This window comes from Haemaphysalis longicornis, unplaced genomic scaffold (genome assembly GCF_048455015.1).
Source record: "Haemaphysalis longicornis isolate Haplotype H1 unplaced genomic scaffold, Haemaphysalis longicornis Haplotype H1 scaffold_249, whole genome shotgun sequence".
NCBI lineage: Eukaryota > Metazoa > Arthropoda > Arachnida > Ixodida > Ixodidae > Haemaphysalis > Haemaphysalis longicornis.
Window position 1 is genome coordinate 87932 of NW_027526313.1, and position 25159 is coordinate 113090.

Below are 25159 nucleotides of genomic sequence, written 5' to 3' on the forward strand. Positions count from 1 at the left end.
TTTGCCAGAGCAACGTAAGGTGCGCTTCACCGAACTTGTGGGTGTTCCTGCACTGTCTGAAGAAAGAGCAGGCCCTAAGCGAAATGAAGCTCAGTCAAGCGGCAAGCGGGATCACTGCTACAAGGGTGTCGCGGAAGCAGCAAACCTACAACAAGCGCCTTCAAAGAATTCTTCAACGCTTCGATAGAACAGACAACATGGGTATCCTAGAGGCTTGCGCCAGAAGCATTACATTGTAAGCGGAAAGATATCCAGAGCTGCGGACGAAAATAGAACTCTACGTGATCTGACACCATTTTATTGCGGGGCACAAGCTCGCGCCAATAAACGTTATTTCTACCAAAATCTTGTATCGCCCACCACTGTGTGACAATCTTCTCGATAACAGCGAGAAGATTCGGGATATAGGAATAAGGGTATCTCGTGATGTATTTGCGTCGCAGAATGATGTATATAGTTTGAATAATTGTTCATGTTTTTAATGTACGACGCGGTCGTTTTGCGCACGCGCGAAGGATTTGATTTTCCTAAATTGTTTTTCCTGAATAAAAATCCCTTGTTAGCCTGCACTGTGTCCCATGTTGTGTATGCCTAGGTCTTTGTTGTTTCGCGTAGTCTTAGAATGAATCACTACCAACTAGTCCAGTTCACAGCACTCCCAAACACACAAGGAACTTCTAATAGGGTGACGAATTGTCATTTTGATGAATTGCCCTATTACGAATTGCCCTATGCGACGAATTGCCTTTCGACGAAATGCCCTACAGCCATTTGCAACAAACTGTATCTCCCAACCATACTGACACCACGAATTGGAGGAAATTACAGCACTAGAGTATATGCCAGCCTCACTCTGTGCTATTTGCCCAGCGCCCACGTTTTCTCCCGGCTGTGTTGTTTCATCTGTTTCAGATTGCGTTGCTTTTTTTAAGATACACTCTCTTAGAAGTCGAATTGGCTTCTTGGCTGCTCCTGCTTCTCATTCCAAAGGAGGGGAAGAAGGGGGTACTATTTCTGGCGAATTATAGAGCATCTTTTTAAAAGTGTTCTATCTCATGAGCCACGCGTCGTGAAATTCACCTTCCAAGTTAGCAATCACGTATTATAACATAAAATTCCGCAAATTAACGGACGAAACGAGGGCGTTGATCAGGCGCAATGGAGACGTATTCACGGTCACGCACACTTCCGTAATAGCTACCTCAAAGAGCTTAAAATAACTTAAGAGGGATAGGAAAACATTGCGCGTTAACTAAAGCTGACTTTTAAAATGTTAGCTCACACCACCGGGCAAGTTACTGCTAACAAATTTCCCCGGTTGACCACATGTTACAATTATATACAGCATTTAGGTTACCTCTGTAGGATTTTTCTTGTGCTACAAGTGATGAGCCGAAGCAGCCGGCCGGTAATTAGGCACGTCCCCTGCTAATTTACGGAGAGGACGTGAGCTAGAATCGCCTAGCAACGTTCATGTTGATCGGCGATGGGAGAGAAAAGATTGCTATTTCAAAAAAAGGCGAAACGGGAGAAGGCATATGTTCCACGAAACGCCTGACCATTGGTGGTCGTTTTCAGTTTTCTGTATATGAGAACAAAAGGCTTGGATGTGAAAAAAGCTCAGAAATCATCACTACTTCATCTTTTTTCCTTTGTGTCTTGGCTTGATTATGACCATAGTGTTTAATGTTTCGTAACTTTTTTTCCATAAAAAGCAAAATATTGAACGCACCGGTGTTGCATTTAGTTTTTGTGGTCGCTATAAACTACAAACATTTTTTTTGTCGCAGTTTGCTACTAGTTGGGCTCACAAAACCGGATCGCGAACAGATACAAGCTTCTGAGCCGGTTCGTGCGCGGTTCGGAAGTGATGGTTTTGTCGAACCGGATCTGAACAGGAAGGACATGAAAGCTCCCGAACCCGAACCATAACCGAACCCGTATTTTTTTTGTTTCGCCACACTAAAACTCAAGAGTCCTTGGCTCCGTCTCTCGTCAGCGGAGAAGCGGTTTTCTTTTTACAACCTCACCTCCGCTGAAGCGACCGCCTACGTCATCAGTAACGCGAACGGGTAAATAATCAGTTAGGACGACGTAAGAACTAGGTACTAGCCAACGTACTAGCAATGTACGACGTACATGTACGACATGTACGTAGCCAGGTAGGCTGGTAAAAGATGAAGTACTAGCCAGATACTCGCAAGATGGCAAAAGCAACAGAGGGCAAAGCTGTACTGTAGGTAAAGAATGAAATAAACGTTCTTTCTATGTTCTTCTATTGAAATAATGCATCTTGGATATATTTTGACAGAAGGCGCTACTTCCACCAGAGGGGCGCTCGAGCCTCCCAACTCGTTCGTAGATAGCGCCACTCGAAACAGATGGTGATGACTGGCAGCGCTTCGGTTTCGAATTTCGCGCGCACCTCCCTTCAATGATCTCGCGCGAGAGCAATTTTCAAATTCGAATAGCACGACCAGGAAAGCACCGCGCGCAAGATCTTGTGTGAACGTTCCAGCACACGTCGGTGGAGGACGATTATGATGACGGCTGTGGAGTAGCAGTTGACGTAGCCTCCTGATCTGACGTAGGAGGGCACGAGATGCTCATAATGGTGCCGCTCAATAGGGGCCCGAACGTGGGACAGGTGGCGCTGCGGGCGCCGTTCAACAGCGCCACCAGCGGAAGAAAATCGCAAAACTGAACTGGTTATTTCCTGGCTTGTGAATGTGGAGCACGCGTGTTTACGTGCAGTTAAAAGTGCAACCGCTCGTTACCGTGATGATGTTGGTCACGTGACACGCACATTTTTTGCCAGAAACTAGGTCCGGGTGACGCGCGTTCATTTTAATTACGAAAAATTTAGGTTAATTAATTAACTAGTGGTCATTGACTGGGTAAAGTCAAATTGATGTCATTAGGGCATGTGAGGTATCAAATTGAAGGTCTTAATGCGTGAAATCACGTGGGACAAGTTAAAAATTGCTTCCTGGTCATAGTCATGAGATAGTCATGTGAGTCATAGATTGGGTTAAAAGTCAAAGTGGTGCCACTAGGGCTTGTGGGGTATCGAATTAAAGGTCTCGATTTGGGGAATCATGAGGCACAAAGTAAAATTCGCATCCTGGTCATAGTCATGAGACAGTCATGTGAGTCATTGATTGGGTTAACAGTCAATGTGAGGCCACTAGGGCTTGTGAGGTATCAAATTAAAGGCCTCGATTAGGGGAATCGCGTGGGACAAGTTAAAAATTGCTTCCTGGTCATAGTCATGAGACAGTCATGTGAGTCATAGATTGGGTTAAAAGTCAAAGTGGTGCCACTAGGGCTTGTGGGGTATCAAATTAAAGGTCTCGATGAGTGGAATCGCGTGGGACAAGTTAAAAATTGCTTCCTGGTCATAGTCATGAGACAGTCATGTGAGTCATGGATTAGGTTAAAAGTCAATTGGAGGCCACTACGGCTTGTGGGGTATCAAATTAAAGGTCTCGATGAGTGGAATCGCGTGGGACAAATTAAAAATCGCTTCCTGGTCATAGTCATGAGACAGTCATGTGAGTCATTGATTGGGTTAACAGTCAATGTGAGGCCACTAGGGCTTGTGAGGTATCAAATTAAAGGTCTTAATGAGTGGAATCACGCGGGACAATTTAAAAATTGCTTTCTGGTCATAGTCATGAGACAGTCATATGAGTCATAGATTGGGTTAAAAGTCAAAATGGTGCCAGTAGGGCTTGTGAGGTATCAAATTAAAGGTCTCGATGAGTCGAATCATAGGGCACAAAGTAAAATTCGCTTCCTGGTCATAGTCATGAGACAGTCATGTGAGTCATTGATTGGGTTAACAGTCAATGTGAGGCCACTAGGGCTTGTGAGGTATCAAATTAAAGGTCTTAATGAGTGGAATCACGTGGTACAAGTTAAAAATTGCTTCCTGGTCATAGTCATGAGACAGTCATATGAGTCATAGATTGGGTTAAAAGTCAAAGTGGTGCCACTAGGGCTTGTGAGGTATCAAATTAAAGGTATCGATGAGTGGAATCACGTGGGACAAGTTAAAAATTGCTTCCTGGTCATAGTCATGAGATAGTCATATGAGTCATAGATTGGGTTAAAAGTCAAAATGGTGCCACTAGGGCTTGTGAGGTATCAAATTAAAGGTCTCGATGAGTGGAATCATGGGACACAAAGTAAAATTCGCTTCCTGGTCATAGTCATGAGACAGTCATGTGAGTCATGGATTAGGTTAAAAGGCTATGTGAGGTCACTAGGGCTTGTGAGGTATCAAATTAAAGGCCTTAATGAGTGGAATCACATGGGACAAGTTAAAAATTGCTTCCTGATCATAGTCATGAGACAGTCATGTGTCATAGATTGAGTTAAAAGTGAAAGTGGTGCCACTAGGGCTTGTGAGGTATCAAATTAAAGGTCTCGATGAGGGGAATCATGGACAAATTAAAAGTCGCTTACTGGTTATAGTCATGAAATGGTAACGTGAGTAACAAATTGGTTTAAAAGTCAAAGTGGTGCCAGTAGGGCTTGTGAGCTATCAAATTAAAGGTCTCGATGAGGGGAATCACATGTGCCAAATTAAAAATTGCTTCCTAGTTATACTCATGAGATAGTCACGTGAGTCATAGGTTGGGTTAAACGTGAGTGTGACACTACTGGGGCTTGGGGGAGATCAAATGAAAGGTCTCCATCTAGAATGTTTTCATACAATCTATTTTTTGAAAAGATAACGAAGGAATATCTTTAAATAAAGTTAGAAAGATCACCAGTTTAGGTGACATCAGTTGATATTACAAGCCAACACAAGTCCGCGAAGAATCCGTATTAGGGTACAGCGCACATTGTGGGCGCGATTTTATCTTTACATAGTACTTGTTTGCCTTTATTTATTTTAAACACAATATGAAGGGGAAATATGTTTGCTGACACTTTTTAGAAACCGTATTTTTTGGTGTATTAGTGAACTTTCTTCACTGTTGATGCGGCACTGCTGTCGAGGCCACTCTATTCGCCGCTGAATGAGCTACCGAACCACGGTTCGCCGCTAAATATCATTCATCTCAAACGTCCTTCGGTGTTGTCCTGTAGCGCTGAAACATTGACATAAAGCAAATGTCATTCGCTCGAAATATAATTTGATCTGCCGTCTGGGAGTTGTATAACATATGCTACACAGTTTCGATCGTAATCCATATTATTGCTCATAAAATAAAATAATATTGATAAGGTGCAGCATTTCTATGGCAGCCGCTTGTGTAACTATGGTAATGCGGCCTTCGCAGAACACTCCGTGCCAATACACGGCTTGCACACCGTCCGCGCTGGCCGGTTGCATAATATAGTTGGCCCAAGCGGGGCGCGATGGTGAAGTAACACAAGGGTGAGGAGGGAACGCAGTGGGAACTTCACATGTGCTGCTGTCAGCCCACCCCGGAAAATATTTGTACGGGGATCTTTCTAAATGCGGGCTGATTTTTCTGAGCCACTGCAAAAACCGTTACTCGGATTTGGGCATATATACTGTAACAGTCGAATGAAGTGAGCCTCAAAGCTAAGCTATGTGATGAGGTACAAGATGTCTAGCGGAGCTGCAGAAGGACGAACGTTACAATGATAATCATAGCCACTTCTTTGTCTGCGCCTCGAATTGATACGGTATTGGAATGAAAGTGGGCGGATGAGTATTCATGTTCTGGAACCACACTTGTGGCAAAAATGGATCTATTGCCCTAAGCGTAAATACAAGTAGGGTGCCATAAGCCCGCTCTATATGGTGCGAATTGACAAACGAATTCGCAGCTGCGGCTTCGCTAGCGCGGCAATATGTCGTTTTACGGGACAAGCTGAAACAATCCAAGTGATCAATTTTCGTTGCTGCCGAAGCTACAAAATTGCTTCCACACGTTCAGAGGCACAGTTGGAGAAGACGAAGCGAGAAGCGACTTAAGGAGAACCAAAGGGAGAATGGGCTCAAAATACAAGAACAAGTCAACACTCCTAAGATGGCGTTACCGGTTGCACGAAAGAGGTGGTCACAGCCTCTCCTAAACTTTCCTTATTTTTATGGTGGAATAGTTTACAAATCGTGGAGCCAGTGTTCAGATAGTTGTGATTAGTTGTACCGAGACGACACAAACAGGTATATTGGAATACATGCATGTCGATTTATTCATTACACTTTTAAGGAGCAGAAAAGACAGTATAGTGCTGTCACGTTATAAGAGTAACCCTTCGAAACGTCTTGCAGGGCGCATCATGGCGCTTTTGCACCGCGCATTCCCTAAGAAGTGGGTGACGTCGCCACGAGTATTCTTGGGGACAGTCATTCTGGACGGCGCATCACGTGACTGGCGTTACTCGTTCTGTCGGTGACTTGCAACATACTCTCTAGAGCATGAAGTCGTTTATAACAAATTTCACTACAGGAAAGTCTGGCGCTGCAATCAGGTGCCGTCATGGGACTGCTGGAAAATATTATATTTTTACTTCACCGGCCTTTCAAATTCCTCAGCTTCATGATTGACAACTCTTTTCCCGACGGTGGCTCGAGTTTCTTTTCCCCCTAGCAGCACGACGCTCCCTATCCACTACTTTGGAGCAAGCACTGCTTGCTTTCTTGAGGCGCTGTGTGTTGCTTTTTTGGGGGGCTGTTAATTCGTGCCAAAGAGCCATAGAAAAAAGAGCTCTGAACAGATGCAGCGAACGCAGGAGAGTCGGATCAAATTGAGCAAACTTCGGCTTCATCTATGGTGGTGGAGGGGGAGCGGAAGAGACCAGGGTGGGGGGAACACAAGGGGGTTTTACAGGCTCGGATGGCAGGCGACTACTGTCTTTCGATGGCATTTGCAGCAAAGGACGGAGATATAGGGCCTTTTTAAATTCAAGTTATGAGAGTTTACGCGCCGCGGCTGTGCACCTGGGCCACGAGGGCTCTGGATTACTTTTGAGCACCTGCGCACCTTTAACGCGCGGCGAAATCTCGACATACGATCGCCTTTTATTTCCCCCATAAGAAAAGCAGAGATCGCGAACGGGATCAAACCCGCGTCCTTGGGCCCAGCAGCATAACTGAGCCACTGCAGCGGGTGCTATTTTCAGTTACTGCTGTAAGACTGCCAGGGGATGTAAAAGGCTTCCGAAGCGCGCTGGTTCGTCATGTGTATATTTGTTTACTACCATAAAAAAGTAAAGCACCATAGATATGTTTACCATCCTGGTACATTATTGTGTTGGTGCTACGTACGTTGCTTCACATGGCATATCAGCCGCAAGTAACAAAGTAGCAATAAACAAACAAAACAAATGAATATATTTATTTTTTATATATAAGACAAAAGCTTCATTTCGAATTGCAAGGAGATGCCACCACAGTAGAGTTGTAATTTCCATCAAATAGTGAAGGGCGTGAAAAAAATTTTCTTTTCGTGTTTTTTTAGAAAAATATCGGAAATAGAAAAACACGATTCCAAACATATTAAAAGCTCGACATGCTTTTAAAGGGCTGCTGAAGAGCTTTTCAAAACATTTGTTGGTAGCATTCCTTTATAGTTTTCTTGACGCTAAATCAGGAAAAGGTGTTTATTGCTTGTGAAAATACACCCAAACAGCCTTTTTTTTTTTTCGCGAAAGCAAACGACCCCTGCCCAATGTGCGGTAACAGATGTGGCTTCCTTTCGCGATCGGGCCCCGGTAGATAACGTCCTATTCGGAAGCACCGGAGGTGCGTCGACCACTCAGCATGCAGAGCTCATTCTGTTCTCATTCCGAAACGGGTCAGAAAGTCCCCAGTAATATTGAAGACGCACAAAATCTTCCCTTAGAATAGGGGAGCTTGAAGGAAGCACAAACTGAACAAGTCTGCTCGCGGCGAGCTTAAAAAACGAATTTTCCCCGAACGACTCATGGCCGACTTTGGACTTTGGGATGCCGGGATCTTGTGCAGATATGCTATTGTTGCTTTCACTACCAGCACGAACACACATTCCTAGCACACTTTTCAACACCCCATCAGCCCCCATCTGGAATGTGCAACTTGCTTTTTACATTCGGGAGGGCGATAACAAGCTCTAGGGCATCACTTTGACTTTTACCCCCAATCTATGACTCACGTCACTATCCCATTAATATAAGCAGGAAGCAATATTTAATTTGTCCCACGTAATTCTCCTAATCGACACCTTTAATTTGATACCTCAGAAGCCCTAGTGGCAGCACTTTCACTTTTAACCCATTCTATAACTCACGTGACTAGCTCGTGACTATAACCAGAATGCAATTTCTAATTTGTCCATGATTCCCCTCATCGAGACCTTTATTTTGATACCTCACGAGCCCTAGTGGCACCACTTTGACTTTTACCCAATTTGTGACTCACGTGACTATCTCATGACTATAACAAGAAAGCAATTTTTAATTTCTCCCACGTGATTCCCCTAATCGAGGCCTTTAATTTGATACCTCACAAGCCCTGGTGGCATCACTTTGACTTTTAACCTAATGCATGACTCACATGACTGTCTCATGACTATGACCAGGAAGCAATTTTTAACTTGTCCCACGCGATTCCTCTCATCGAGACCTTTAATTTGATACCTCACAAGCCCTATTGGCCTCATATTGACTTTTAACCTAATCCATGACTCACATGACTGTCTCATGACTATAACCAGGAAGCAATTTTTAACTTGTCCCATGCGATTCCACTCATCGAGACCTTTAATTTGATACATCACAAGCCCTAGTGGCACCACTTCGACTTTTAACCCAATCCATGACTCACGTGACTGTCTCATGACTATGACCAGGAAGCAATTTTTAACTTGTCCCACGCGATTCCCCTAATCGAGACCTTTAATTTGATACCTCAGAAGCCCTGGTGGCATCACTTTGACTTTTAACCCAATTCATGACTCACATGACTGTCTCATGACTATGACAAAGAAGCAATTTTTAACTTGTCCCCCATTATTCTACTCAGCGAGACCTTTAATTTGATACCTCACAAGCCCTAGTGGCACCACTTTGACTTTTAACCCAATGTATGACTCACGTGACTATCTCATGACTATGACCAGGAAACAAGCTTTAACTTGTCCCACGCGATTCCACGCATTAGGACCTTTAATTTGATACCTCACAAGCCCTAGTGGCCTCACTTTGACTTTTAACCTAATCCATGACTCACATGACTGTCTCATGACTATGACCAGGAAGCAATTTTTAACTTGTCCCACGCGATTCCACTCATCGAGACCTTTAATTTGATACCTCACAAGCCCCAGTGGCACCACTTTGACTTTTAACCCAATCCATGACTCACATGACTGTCTCATGACTATGACCAGGAAGCGATTTTTAAGTTGTCCCGCGCGATTCCCCTCATCGAGACCTTTATTCTGATACCTCACAAGCCCTAGTGGCCTCACATTGACTTTTAACCTAATCCATGACTCACATGACTGTCTCATGACTATAACCAGGAAGCAATTTTTAACTTGTCCCATGCGATTCCACTCATCGAGACCTTTAATTTGATACCTCACAAGCCATAGTAGCACCACTTTGACTTTTAACCCAATCCATGACTCACATGACTGTCTCATGACTATGACCAGGAAGCAATTTTTAACTTGTCCCACGCGATTCCCCTAATCGAGGCCTTTAATTGGATACCTCACAAGCCCTGGTGGCATCACTTTGACTTTTAACCCAATAAATACTCACATGACTGTCTCATGACTATGACAAGGAAGCAATTTTGAACTTATCCCACGCGATTCCACTCATTAAGACCTTTAATTTGATACCTCAGAAGCCCTAGTGGCCTCACATTGACTGTTAACCCAATCCATGACTCACATGACTGTCTCATGACTATGACGAGGACGCAATTTGTAATTTGTCCCCCGTGATTCCCCTCATCGAGACCTTTAATTTGATACCCCACACGCCCTAGTGGCACCACTTTGACTTTTAACCCAATACGTGACTCACGTGACTATCTCGTGACCATAACCAGTAAGCAGTTTTTAATTTCTCCCTCGTGATTCCCCTAATCGAGACCTTTAATTTGATACCTCACAAGCCCTAGTCGCATCACTTTTACTTTTAACCCAATCTATGACTCATGTGATTACCTCATGACTATTACCACGTGATTCCACTAATCGAGACCTTTAATTTGATACCTCACAACCCCCATTGACATCACTTTGACTTTTAACCCAATCTGACTAATCAATAATTAACTAATTAACATAAATGAGGTAATTAACGTTCGAGCCCTCCTTCCTCGGGAAACACTCGCGGCAAGCAAAAAAAGCGCTCACGCTTTAAAAAAAAAAAAAATAACGTGCCGCAGCTGTGGGCATCGCGCTCACAGCTGCGGCACGTTCTTTTTTTTTTTTAGTCCATAACTTCCGTTTTCCGCCACTACGGGAAAAAAATGGCGCTAGTGTCGCGCGGCAAACTCCAGGTTCCGGTCCCTATACTGAGAGGTAGAAGTTAGATATGAGGCGTTCCATGATGCAAGCACGTTAACCACCTGGAAGCCCTGAATGTAGGCCGAAGCAGCAACAGATGAGCAAGCCTTTTTTTCACATTATGGAGAAAAGGGGCCGCCGTTGCCGCACTCTACCACACTTAGCCAAAGCGCAGCTAGTAGCTGCGTATGCTTTCTACCAAACTTCATTTGGTACACTGAGCGCTTGCATTTGATTTAATTTGTGGCTTTGGGTTACTTATACTTTTTATAGTATTTATTATCGCACATTTCTCATCGCGAAAGAGGCCGACGCTGCAGTTGCCTGCGTCCATGGATGTCAGCACAATCGTGCCCTCTCGTGCTTCGCAGGGCACAAAGACGAAATAATGATTTTAAGAACCATTCTATGAGTACGGCGGATTAAACACAATGGTAGCAAGAAGTTATTGCATGCCTGGTCGTTTCCCAGACCTTGGTGTGCACGTACCAATCCCTTGTCGGCCAATTGCAAGCATTCTTTGAACACAGTACTTGAGTTTCGCTTCCGCACCGCTTCAAGGGCTTTGGCTTACACGGCAAAGTAATTCTGTTGTTGTCCTTGCGCAGCAGACAGACCTTCAACAAGCATTCGTCATTCTCTAACACGTGCACACAGATGCACCTAGATTTAACAGCTCACATACTAGTGCCACGACCTGGCCAGTGTCTGGAAATAGATTGCAGGGTGCTGCACGCAGCTTATTTAGCTTCGACGTATTTCTTTGAATTCCGAAGGGCACAGATTGCAACATCAATCGGCTCTTGTTATTTCTTCCGGGCTTTACCATGTGTAGCCAGCACGCACAAATACCGCCATCTCGTGGAGTCCGAGGTAAAACAGGCGTTGCGGCACATACATAGCGGCGCACCGACAATATTGCCTGCATGAGTGTGACGCCACTGAATATAACCTTTCTGCTTCCGGGGAACCGATGGACAAGGACAGGGGTAACGTCTTTTGTAAGATCTTGAATACCATCAAAAATCCGTCGTCAGCCGCATTTGTATTTCTACCTAAGGTAGAGTGGTTGATTGGTTTTAGGGTTAACGCGCCGACGCAACGCAGGCGATGAGGCTCGCCGTAGTGGATGGCTCGGGATTGAATTTGCCCACCTGGGGATTTTTAACGTGTGCCGAAATCTCGTACCCACGGGCGTTTTTGCTTTTCGCCTCCATCAGAAAAGCCCCCGCATTGACCGGGAACCGAACCCGCGGCCTCGTGCTCAGCAGCACAACGGCTTAGCCACTGAACCATAGCGGCGGGTAAGGGACAGTGAGCCGGGACCTGCAGCAAGAGTATTGCTTCTTTGCTTTTCTAGTAGTTTTTTCGTAATGGTGTCTACGGAATACTGGCAGTAGGGTGCGATCAAGAGGGCTTAAGTAATTTCATTGATGGCCAAGGTCCCATCTTTAGTGCGATCAAAACCTATGACGTGTAAAGGTGTACCTACAATGCGTGGATGCGCGCGGACCAGTTCTCCCTATCTCGTAAGAAGACACAATGCCTTCATTTAGGTTTCCATAGTATCCGCGTGAGTATATTACATGTACAAAGCAGTCTCTAAGTGTTGCCATATAAATCCACAAGAAAATGACAGGAAGCTTGCGACATCACACGGCCACGAACATCAGAAGTGAGGGCCAAACCGCCGAACTTTTATTTCAGCTTAGTTACCAAATACCCACATATGAGGGGTGCGTACGTTGGGAAATTTTGATTACAGAGTGGCATTTGTGATCAACCGTAATGAGACTACTCGTTCTTTGTTTTCCCCGTAAAAGATACATTCATTAATTATTTCAACATAGCCGCTGACGACTGAGCACGCAGGGCAGAATTGTTATACCGAGTGTCAACACCTTGATATCCCCGCAAAGGTATCACAGAGAACTTCGTTTGTTGGGCAAAGCTGCTGCGTGTCGGCGCTGCGAATCCTGCGCTGGCGCATTGAGCATTGGACGCTGCGGCAGCTTTACAATACCAGTTTCGCCATGTTGTCGTGCTATTGTTTTGCAAAATACCTTTTTTTTAACGCAACGCGAGGTGAAAACCATGCCAACTACGATACCTCAGACGTGCTGGGTGCCTGGGTGCCGCTTTGGTTAATGTAGAACAAAGAAAAAAACTTGCTCTTTTCTGTCTATAACGACGGTGAGCAGCGCGACAGTTGGTAGTTACCCATGCCACGGCTGGACTTTGGAGCTCTCAGCTTCGAGTGGAAGACCGTTCTCGGGTGCAAGAAACGTTCGGATTTAACGGGCATTCTCCCAGGCGATGAGATCATTATAAGCGCCAAATCTGTCGTGCCAGCGCGAGGAGCCAATGTACCATATTGGCACCATCCTCACTAAACTCCTCGACGTTCGAAAACCTTCCGGCGTATCTGCCGAAGACCAAGACATGGTCGCAGTCACAAAGAGTAAACCCTTCTGGAAAATGCAGTCGGCTGTCATCAAATAACAACGATGGGGCGGGACCTGCTGCAAGTACGACGCAAGAGGTCTTGTATGATATCTCTATAGTGTCCCTCATTTCCATGCCTACATCACTCTATTGGCACAAGCGTACGTGAATGAATACAAAATAAAAATGGGAGTCCCCAAATCAGATCATGGGCGATTCTCCTAAATGTTTTTAACCTGCCATTACTGGCGCTTTGCTTGTAAGTTTCCGTCTCTTCGACATCCTACCCAAGTAGTCATCTCAGCCGTCACCCAAGGCAGTTGCATCTAGCCTCCCTTTTCTAATGGCAAATTGTCAACTTTCCGTTCCTTTAGGGTTTTTTCAGCTGTGTATGATAACGTTCCAACCGTCGATTTGTATCAATATTGTTTTATGATCTCCTCGCTATAAAATCACGCACAGAAAGCACTCAAAGAATGTGCTAAGAAGCAAGGTTATCATGATTAGTTTCTCAGCACAGCACGTCACCCAGGGCTTCATAGTGTGGTAATTCGGACGCTAGTTTACTTGTATCATCTATGCGCAAAAGCAAATGCCAGTCAAAAACAGGAAGCGATAAATTTCAGCCATTCCAAAGCGAAAGCGTCACAACAAACAAACCACACAACATGTCTTCTTAGCGCGCATAGTCTGGCCCTATCTCGAAGCTTAGCTACGCAAAATTTCATTTCATTTCATTTATTTATACTGTTAGCCCAGAAGTGGGCCTTTACTGAGTGGAAGTACAAAACAATTATCTGCGAAAAAAAGAATACAGTACCGGTGTTGAGAAAATTTCTCGCTATTATTATGAGCAGCAGCTCGAAGTTATACATAACAAGAAAAGGAACACACATGCGGTGCAATACATACGCGCAGAACAGTGCATGAAGCATTTGAGGCGGCACTTTTGCACCGCGCTGAAGATTTGAAAAACTACTACTGCAGTCTCATGCGACCAGCAAAGGTGCACACGCACGCACACAACGAAAGGCATTTGCCACTGTTATTCAAAAAATAGCCGTTTTAGATTCTGTTCAAATGATGTGAGTGACGAAAGACAAATTGTAGACTCCGGAAACATATTCTAATCTTCAATAGCACGTGGGAAATAACGGAACTTTAAGCAGTCGTTACGTGGTGCTAGGGGTGTTATGTACATACTATAGCGATGTCTGGAGTGGTCTTGTGTGTTGACGTGGAAGAAATCTGAATAGTTTAGATTAAAATGATTAGGAATTAACTGGAAGAGGAATTTCAGACGCTCAATCCTCGACCTAATTTCCAGACTATCCAGGCCCACTGTTCTACAAAGTTCAGTAGGTGAAGGATGTCGGCGATATTTATTAAAAAATAAATCTCGCACCAAGTCGCTGTATTTTTGCTATTTTATGGCAGCTTGACTGTGTGTAAGGGTCCAAGTCAATTTTAGAATATTTGACAATAGGTCTAACTAGGGGTTTCTGAGCTAGGCACTTTATATCGGATGGGGCGCTATAAAGGTTACGCCTAAGGCTATATAATGCCTTGGTAGCCATGGAACACACATAATCTATATGAGTGTTCCACTGGACGTCGGGCGTAAACCATTACCCAATATATTTATAGTGTTGTACACGCTTAAGGCTAGCATTGTCAATCTGGTACTTTTTATTTAGAGGTGCTTTCTTCCTGGTTATAGACATAGAGACTGTTTTTTTTGCGTTCAAAGTCATTTGCCATTCTTCGCACCAATCCTTTCTTCTTTGAAGATTGTTGTTTAGGTTAACTTGGTCTTGTTCAGTTTCGATTCAGCTACAAACAACACAGTCGTCGGAAAACAACCTTATCGGGACCGTGACGCAATTTTTTAGGTCACTTATATATAACAAAAATAAAAGGGGACCCAGTACACTCCCCAGGGGAACTCCGGAATTAACTGCAACTGCTCTATACTGTTTGTCTTTTATTTGAACGAACTGCTGACGAGAGCTGCGATAGGACAACAACCATTTTGTCAAGGGAATATTTTAAACGTTTTGTCAATGTTGAACAGTAGCTTCGAATGCGACACTTTATAATATGCTTTTGCGAAATCCAAATATACCACATTAGTTTGACCACGCGAATTTGTTGTTTTTGAAAGATCGCGAACAAAAAATGACACAAAATTATGCATAGTTTGCTCGCGTTTTTACCGTTGAAAATGAATAGCTAAGGAATGTAGGCGCGTTGGCGATGCTGAAACCGCTACCCAACAAGAGTCGCGTAAGGCCGACGGCACCTTCTTCTTGACAAAATGACAAGAGCTCTCGTAGTGGAGCTTTTGTCCCTGAAGAAACCTTGGCCTGCTGTTTGTGACCTGAAAGGCATTGAAAAACTCTCGCAATAGTCAGATGAGGCGTATAATTGATAAGGACAACAGAGGACCTCCGGCGGCTTGCGAAGACAGACCGTTCCGCAGCTTCGGTTACCTTGCACATATGTGCTGCACCTGTGACAACCAATACAGCCACAGTAATAAATCTTAACATTGACTTCGTATCAACTTTCGTTGCCTTCTCCCCAATGTTTTGTAAAATGTATTACATTTTGGTATATTAGACACATTTGTAGAAAGTAATAATCAAAAAATATAAAGATGACAAAAATTGCTTACGTAATAATAAAAGCTTAGTAATAAAATTTTTCATTTTAGCAGTTCTTGCTTTCTAGGTCATTACTCTTTTTAAAATACTACTGAAAACTTGTTTGATCTATTAAACAAAATATTAACGATTACTTCCCTGCAATATGCAACGACTTAATATTTTAACACCAATTGCCTTTAAGGCACTTTCATTATATGCGAGGATCATTAGCGTCTTTAGAATATACGAGAAAAGTGTTGCAAAGACGCTGACAAGAGGAGAATGTTTACAATAAATATTGCTCTTGGGCTACAAACAACTGTCTTAATAGGCGCAGGACAGCGCCCAGGGGGGATTGGGAGCCCGCAACACCGAGCGCCCCCTTCGGCAGATATGCGCAACACTGGGTCGTTCCCCTGAACCCGTCACGTTCCTGGCTGGGGAGCGATCCTCTTTTTACGGCGCGGATGAAGCATATTAGTCGTCCCTTTTGGCTTTAAAACGAAGTACGAGATTGTACCGTAATCCCGACACATGGTGCAGGTGAATAAAGAAGGATTTATTCAGCTGAATTCGCGTGTGGGAAATCATAAAAAGGCCGCATACGCGTGGTACCCTGAAGAGAAACGCTTGTACTGCCTGCCTGCGGGCAGATTTTTGTGAAGATCTGCATGTTTCCCTTCAAAATAGAACGTAATTTATATTGTTCAATCCTCCAAATAAGAGGCTTTGTCTGCAAATATATCAGACGTTGCGCGATGTTTCCGCGTGAAGTACTCCATCCATGTGAGTGCACTTGCCACTGCAGAACTACTAACTGGACCACATGGGTGTTACATATGGGTCTTTGATCCGAATGTGATGCTCCATACATGTAACAGTATCAAATTCACATTTGTTTGATATAGCAAAAGTGCTGCCGCTAATAAGTGCCCGCTCCGCCAAGAAACGTTTGGGCTTCCACGTGTAGCCCAGTACGATAGCTGTATAAACGCGGGCCCTCCAAAAAACTCTTCATGAGGAGGCCATCACAAGAAATTTCATTTAGAGGGGAGGGGCTCGCGGAGGGGGAAGAAGAACATTTAATAGGCGTATCGGAATGAATTAGGGAATATTCGTACTCGGGTATTTTTTTTCTCCCCATGTCTACGGGTCTGGCGTGAGACCTCTCTTAAACAAAAATAATAGCGCTTTTATTACCGTTAACACCTTTGCAGCAAAAGTCACAGGAGCAAAACCTAGTTCCCTGAGGACACCCCTCACTGGTCCGGAGTGACCGGAATCACAACGGACAGGATAAATAAAGTTTGTCCTCCTTCTGCTCCTCCTCGAGCGCAAAAAGTTCGTCCGGCGTTTATATATTTCCAGCTTTTATTGCGGCACGTCTTATCTCTGTTTTTCTTTGCTTTTCATGGCTTACACAACAATTTAATTGTTTCTTTTGCAAGAAGAGGTGGTGATTTTATGCTATCCAATAGCTCGCGAAACATTTGGGAACGTTAACGCCTATAGGTGTCGCCTCATATGTGTTTACATGTATTTAATACGGCAATATAAGCACGTGAAATATTAGATGAAGCAGACTAGAACAGCTTTGTGATAACCTACGCAGCTATAACCATGTTTGGGGGCCCTCTTTGTTACGAAATTAAATGCGACCTTGCGGATTTACCACCTACTAACCAGCGTACTAACATGTTGCTCGTACACCACAGCAGCATGTAATCCGCTCGCTTAGTGTGGGCTTTTGTAGATTCAGTAACCACACTTCGAATCTGCCAAAAAAAGAGAGCAGAGGATTCCGCGGGAGAATGCAAAACCTTGAACACACGCTCCCCAGTTGCGTCCACCTACGGCTCGGCAGCAAGGCGACAGTATTTTATCGGCGCCCAGTTTATTTTTTTTAGGCTTCCCTTGCTATAATAAATTTCTTCATGACTTCGTTGCACTATGTAGTAGGAAGACACGCACATAACGTTACGACACACGTTTTTGCAAAGTTGCGCCCACAGGTGCTGAAGGCGGTGTACGCGGTGGCACCGACCCAGAGTTGCACGGGTCTGCCGCGCCTAGCACTGCGCTCGCCCAGCAAACTTCGCTGTCCGGAGCCTATAGTGGGTTATGACGATTCTTTGACTGTGAAGTTAACTCCACACAATTACGTCACAAGAATGCACGCCAACTGCAATTTACGAACCTTTCAGCGAAGGCTATAATCAAATTTTCAGAGCACGAGCTACTACGCTGCCGTTATGGCAGTAGCACATAAAAACATTTATTTAAATCTGTACCAAAAGGCGCTCGCTGACATTTCATTTGACAACATATGTTCAAAGAAATAGGTCATTGGTTACGAAAAAAATCACCCACGGAAGACATTTTTAGGCACCAGTTACTCCCCCACGAATGAATATTGAGCAACAAAGTTCGAGTTTAGATGCCATAAATCCCAATTTCATCTCGTCATAAACAGGCGGCCTCAGAAACGGTCTCCACCGGGCAAAATTGAGTGGCTACAAGGACCCTTTCAACTTAACCGCGCTTGGTGTTTGTTTCCTATTTGCGCCATTCTGCGAATACGTGTCTGACGTCGTAGCGCAGCTTTTTTGCACCACACTTGATGCTTCCACCACTGCAGTATCATTTCCGCTGAAGCTCAATAAATGCCACGACACAAGAAACATTTATTGCTTTGCACGGTTGACGGCAGTCCTATAGAGGTAGAGGAAGGCAGAAGTGCCTTTTAACATTTAATACCATCAAGAAATCCGGGCAATAAATTCCCACTCTCTAATCTCTTAGTAACTGTGATCGCTACCTCCCCCCCACTTTGACTGTGCGATGCTTTTTTTGTTATCATGGCTGACGTTGTGTGGTCACAACAAACCTTTTCTGACTGCAAATAATCGAGAGCGCTGCACGGGAAGTATTTGGGGCACATTTAGCTGTATGTCTATGATTCTCGTGAAACATCTTTAGTACCACATTGTTTTTCTGTGCGGAAAGTGGGCTTTGTCAAAACAAGGTTTTGCCCAACTTTTCAGAGATCTGCGCAAGCAGTGATGAATTATATAACTACATGCCACATTTTCAAATTTCACAGCATCGTTTTTTTACGGTGCTGGGATAATCCTATTATTACAGACTCCACCTGAACCAAACAACAAGGCTTATCAATGGGAATATTTAGCTTCAATTCACTGTCGTTGATAGAGTTCGTATATATACAGAAAAACTGTATAGAGTAAATTCTGTATATATACGAACTATCAAAACAAACTTATTCTGTACACTTAAGAAAGGAAGTCCTCTACCTGAAACGTCAGTACACTTATTGCTATTTTCTACGTCTTTCTCGTGTGTCTCTGTCTCTACTAACCTTATATATATACATACATACACACATATAAATATATATATATATATATATATATATATATATATATATATATATATATATATATATATATATATATATATATATATATATATATATATATATATATATATATATATATATATATATACAGAAATCCCTCATACTATTGAAATCGCTTTGCTCGAAATATCGCGTTTTTCGGAATTCCTTCTGGTCCCAACCCAAACGCATGCATTTTAGGCCGCATCACAAAAAGCCCACGAAGAGCTTGACCCGCTTAGAGCGAAGTGGCGAGGAAGGCATGGCGGAGCGGCGGCGACCCAGCGGCGGGTCAGGTTGCCAACATGGCGGGTTAACGCAAACTGATCTTTCCCCAGTGATTTTCTGGAGCCGGTCATGCTACATTCGCTGCTTCCGACTTCAGACAAACGCTCCAAATGCATGGCAGGGTTATTTACTTTAGTTCCTAGACATTTGTCAATGGTGTGGACGCGATGCTGGGTAGACAGCGACATTGGAACCGTAGAATTAGCTGTGCCGTCGACCACGCGGCCCCGAAAAACTTTTGTTTTGCAAACTTCACTTTTTCGAGCATCGGGAAAATATTTCCCAAAGATCGTGCAAAGCCCCTACTGCAAAACCGGTCCCTTTCAATATGGCGCTGTGCACCGACGTCTAATCATTTTTGAGTGCAACAAACACAACCTCAGCCACGAGCATTTACGGAATTTGCGGCGCATTCCGGTGCGATACTCGCACAGCGTTTTGGGACGCTCGCATGTCCCCCGGAAAATTGGCTACAGCCACTGCCACTTTTATAGGAGGTGACCACAGCCTCATGCAAGGCTTGAGCAAATTAGAGCATGGCTTGCTCGCGCACGGCAAAAACTCGAAACAGCCAAACCCCACTGGCTTTTTTGCACCTGAATAAAGCTTTACTTCACTGAATATTTTTTGTGGCTATTCCTTATACTTTGGGTCCAATGAAACAGCAACTGCTTTAGCATTTTTCGAGTGGTTCCTTATATCAAAGTCCCTTATAACGAGGGATTACTGTATAAATAAATAAATAAGTAAATAAATAAATAAATAAATAAATATATATATATATATATATATATATATATATATATATATATATATATATATATATATATATATATATATATATATATATATATATATATATATATATATATACAAGAAAAGACAACTTTGACCAAGGTAAAAGTACGATTGTGGCCAACGTTTCAGCAAAGCGACTTGCTTTCGTCAGGGCAATCTCTCGCCTCGCTGGCACGCTTTAAATAGGGGTAGGTCTCCTGGTGAGAGGAGAGAAGGAGAGAAGAAAGTGAAATTGAGAAAGCGCATTGGTTTGGGAGTAGGTCAGGGGAGATATTGAGGGTCAAAGAAGGTTGCATAGTTTGAGCCGCGAAGTAGGTCACAGGGAATTCAGCCGGGGGTTGATATTCGGGGAATTTTTGGAGAGAAAGACTGAGAGGGTCTTCGTTGACTCGCCGCGGGGCATACCGAAAGGTTCTCAGAACCGGCCGAAGCAGACCAGGCGGTGAGAGTGGCGTCCTTATCAGAAACTATCTGCAAGCCTCAGGTCAAAAGAGAAGGTAGAACTGGGTGAAATAACTAGGTCAAGAAAAAAAGAAAGAAGAGAAAAAAGAAAAGAGAAAAAAAAACAGAAAGGGAAACCACACAAACCCACACACAAAACAAAATGGCATGGTGTCAGTTCAGTTGTCAGGTAATCTATATATATATATACGACATGTCTACGAGCGCGACTCGAGCGTCTACGAGCATCTACGGTGCCATAGGGAGCTTAAGAGGATTCAACGCTGGTCGACCACTCTCGACATGTCGTAGACGCTCGAGTCACGGCCCGTGGGTACAAAAGAGGCTCCGCTTCACCCCGAGTAGTCCGAGTGGCGCTGGCTACCACACCTAAGCGCAGGAAACAAAAGTACCTGAACATAAATACCCCAGAAAGTGGAAGCTAAAGTAGCCCCACCGGTAGCGTAGTGGTTATCGCACCAGACCGGTATTCTGGAGGTCGTGGGTTCGGATCCCACCTGGCGGGCATTTTTTCTCCACTTTCTTATTTTCCAAATTCTTTATCTTGAGCTACTACATCCTCCCCTTTGCTTTCCGAGGTCTTATTGACTGCCAATTCTTATTTTCTGTCTTATTTTCAACGAGCCCCTCATTTCCTATTCTGATTCGCTACATGCATAGCGAGGGCCTCTGTTCCAGCAGTCTTGGTGCCATAGGGAGCTTAAGAGTGTTCAACGCTGGTCGACCACTCTCGACATGTCGTAGACGCTCGAGTCACGGCCAGGGGGTTAAAAAGAAGGTCCCCTTCACCCCGAGTAGTCCGAGCGGCGCTGGCTACCACCCCCAAGCGCAGGAAACAAAAACACCTGAACATAAATACCCCAGAAAGTGGAGGCTAAAGTAGCCCCGTCGGTAGCGTAGTGGTTATCGCACCAGACCGGTATTCTGGAGGTCGTGGGTTCGGATCCCACCTGGCGGGCATTTTTTCTCCACTTTCCTATTTTCCAAATTCTTTGTCTTGAGCTACTACATCCGCCCCTTTGCTTTCCGAGGTCTTCTTGACTTCCAATTCTTATTTTCTGTCATATATATATATATATATATATATATATATATATATATATATACATATATATATATATATATATATATATATATATATATATATATATATACATATATATAATATTGCAGAGCGTTCCCCCTTTTTTAGTATGGCTGGAAATCAATTGTTTTTTTTTCCGTTTTACAACTTTACGCATATATGTTGAATTATCGAGTATTCGGAATCGCGATGGGTAATGCAGCCAACCACAGTGGTTTTTCCTTTCCTATAGCTTGTAATAATGACAGTGGCTGAAGTATATGTATGATGAACATGAATTATGACCAACTTTACAACTATACTACTGGTGGGACTTAGGCATGAACATCTGCATATCGCCCATTCGATACGTTTGTGAAGTAAACGTAACCGTTGTGTGTTTTGTACGGAGGTTGTTTCACAGATTAGGGAGCCATAACGTAGTTGATAGAGAAATACAGAGCAGTACAGCCCGCCATATACCAAAATTTAAAAATATTGAGTAGTTATGGTGGGTAAAGCCAGTATTACTAGATAATTTTCCAATCGAGTACTGCACTCCACTGTCCTACGTCCAATGTTCGGAGAAAAACTCACCTCAGATTGTGACATTTCAGATCTTCTATTTCTTGGTCTGTCCTATTGAGCGACGGCAGTAGCAAAAAAATTTTAAGCAGGAGAAACAGAAGTAATTTCATTGTGTGGATGGTTAACAAGATATTTTTTACAAGGTCTTCAATTCACCGAAGTGCTATACTAGCACAGATAGAGAATTCTGTTAGGGAGTACCCTGAGTTATGAAAGCAGTGTCATCTACATATGTGGTGAATCGCTGTCTCACCGACATATAATATTTCATTATTCCACAACACAAAGCCAAAAAGGACCAAATTACTCTTTAGGAGACAGCTGCAGTTATTCGTGTTACCTCGATGAGTAGCCTACAACTTTCATTGCACTGTAAGCTATTTTTGCGGTAAGTAGATATTAGTTACAGGGCCGCCCCACTTATACAATAATGTTGCAATGTTATTAGGAGTATGCCATAACCGAGTATACCATGAATAATGATATTATACATATGCATAAAGTTATATTAAACACATGCAGGGTGCTATCACTGCTGATAGTGCCTGGAGAACAAGACTTTTGCGCCGGTTGCTACGAGACCCTGAACTGGAAAAATATCTTTGTATCGTAAATGACGAAAGTGTCTTAAGGATTATACGCTCCCGCGTTATCGTTTCGGTGTGTATCTTTTTCTTGGGTTGGTGTTCTTTTCCAGCACAGGTTGCTTTATAGGTTCATCCTGAGTTTACATTGGGCATATCTTTTTAAAATTTATCTTTATGTCCGCGCTTTGCTAGCACCATTGCCTTCTATCTCGTCTTAAACGTTTATTGAATGCCATCTCTGTGCTGATCCCGTTATATCCAACATTCACTCCTTATCACAGTAGTGATCCCCCATATATGATCCCCAGCAGCTACAATCAAGTCAGTGCAATCTATTACGCCATCGAAAAAGGTGTCTTCACACTTTATCGTTGAGTGTACAAAGCCGACAGAGCAGTTGGGAAGAGCAGTTGGGCAGGCACACACCTGAAGGCAATATTAAAGGCGTAGACCTAGTGCATTCAAGAGTGCCAAATATTCTGCAGTGAACTCTTCATCATACATTCGCCGTTAGTGTGCTGGCTGATGATTAAGCCGTTGCTAGGATCGGCGCAGCAAGACTTTTGAGCATCAACAGATGCATTTGTGACGAACGCATGTATAAATACTCACAAATGGCACACGTTAGCAAATTTGGGTATGGTGAATAATTGTGTTGCCTTAAGGATTCCTTGGAGATCTAGCTCGTAGTCTAATCTACGCCGTAACGTTAGCTCAGCTAAAATTCACCATGCAACGCGGACTGGCTTAATGGTGGGGAGAGCTCATGAGCACACATGACACCGAAGTTTGTAACACGAACGTGTATTGGGAGTCTAATAATGTGCACTGGGCGCTTTGCTCGGTCCCCACAAGGCGACCTGGCCACGTAGGAATATTACGCAAAGACAAGCACAGAAATATTAAAGATAACAAACGCACTGACTGCTCTTGCGGCCGATGTCTCGAATGCAGAGAGACCTTTTTTGCCCGTGCAGTGGAGACTCCCCGCCAGGTGTCTTGCAATAGCACTCAAAAAGGATGGAACAACCAGACGCTTTTAATTACTGGATGCTGTACTCGTGCCCCAACACAGGGGTGCGTGGCGGATGTACGGGAGAGAGGGAAAAGATCCCCCCTCATGGGTGATCAGCAATGTGCACAATATATGCGCATTACAATGCTTCGCTAGTCCATGTTGGTAAAACAGCATTGAACAGTATTGAAGACTGGGTGACAAGAAATGATTTAATGTTAAGCATTCACAAAACCAAATGAGTAACCAGTAAAATCTCCCTTTCATTACTTGAGAGCCCGGTGGTGACAAATCAAGGGTGAGTCGGGCGATGACTCAACCTGGCCTTACCACTGATCTAACTCTAAATATCAGGTAATTACTCGCAGCATACTACAAAAAATGTCTAGAATAGTGTGGAGCTGGGGTCGGCAACCTCAGCTTGCGGGCTGCATGCGGCCCCTCTCACAAACTATGCGGCCCCGGCACGACGTCAAAGCCCCCTCCCTATTCACTTCTAATTAGGCTGAAGGCTAAAATGGCAATTGTAACTTCAAATGGTGGTAGACAAGAGCAAGGCAAGATATTGTATTTGATCTTTCGCCCGTTCAAGATTCTCAGGAGGTCAAAATAATTATGGAGCACTCCACTAGGGCGTGGGTTACCGGCTGCGCAGCGTCGCTGCGTTAACAATCCATCAATCAATCAATCAATCAATCAATCAATCAATCAATCAATCAATCAATCAATCAATCAATCAATCAATCAATCAATCAATCAATCAATCAATGAACACAGCAAGATTGCATTCAGTTTCCTTGCTTCCCTCCAGCAGTCTTGACGCTTGGCCAGATGACGTATTAGTTCCTTTTTGCACCAGTCCAAAAAACACTCCATCCCGCCCTGCCCCCCAACCGGTTTTCTGTCCAGCCCTTGCGGTGCCGATTTCGCCCAAATTCGGGCCTCTACGTGGAAAGGTTAGTGAACAGTGTTGTGGTGCTTTCAAGGGTGAACTACCCAATGCTTTCAACGATTCCTTTCCTTTTGCCATCCACCCAGCACCAAAACTTCATAATTTGTTTAGATCATACTTATTTTTTCACTTTACAGTGCTTCTTGAACCATAAACAAAGAATGAAGTTATAGTTGCCTTGTCTACCTGGGAAACAGTATGTCCCAATATAGCTGTGAGTTGCGAGAAAATACGGTTAAACATGGCATAGATTTATTGCTTGCCATGGACACATTATTAATACCTGTTACGATTGGGGCCGTTTTCTTGTAATATGCAAAGTGCAAAAGTTTCCCCAATTTAAAAACGGGATTTGCATAACTTGTCAAGTCATCGACCCAATTGAAATCTCCAGAAATTTGC

General features: G+C 43.7%; 1 pseudogene; it reads left to right on the forward strand.

Moving 5' to 3' along the window:
• Nucleotides 1–25159, forward strand: part of LOC144172623 (uncharacterized) — a 59926-nt pseudogene that overhangs the window by 16970 nt on the left and 17797 nt on the right.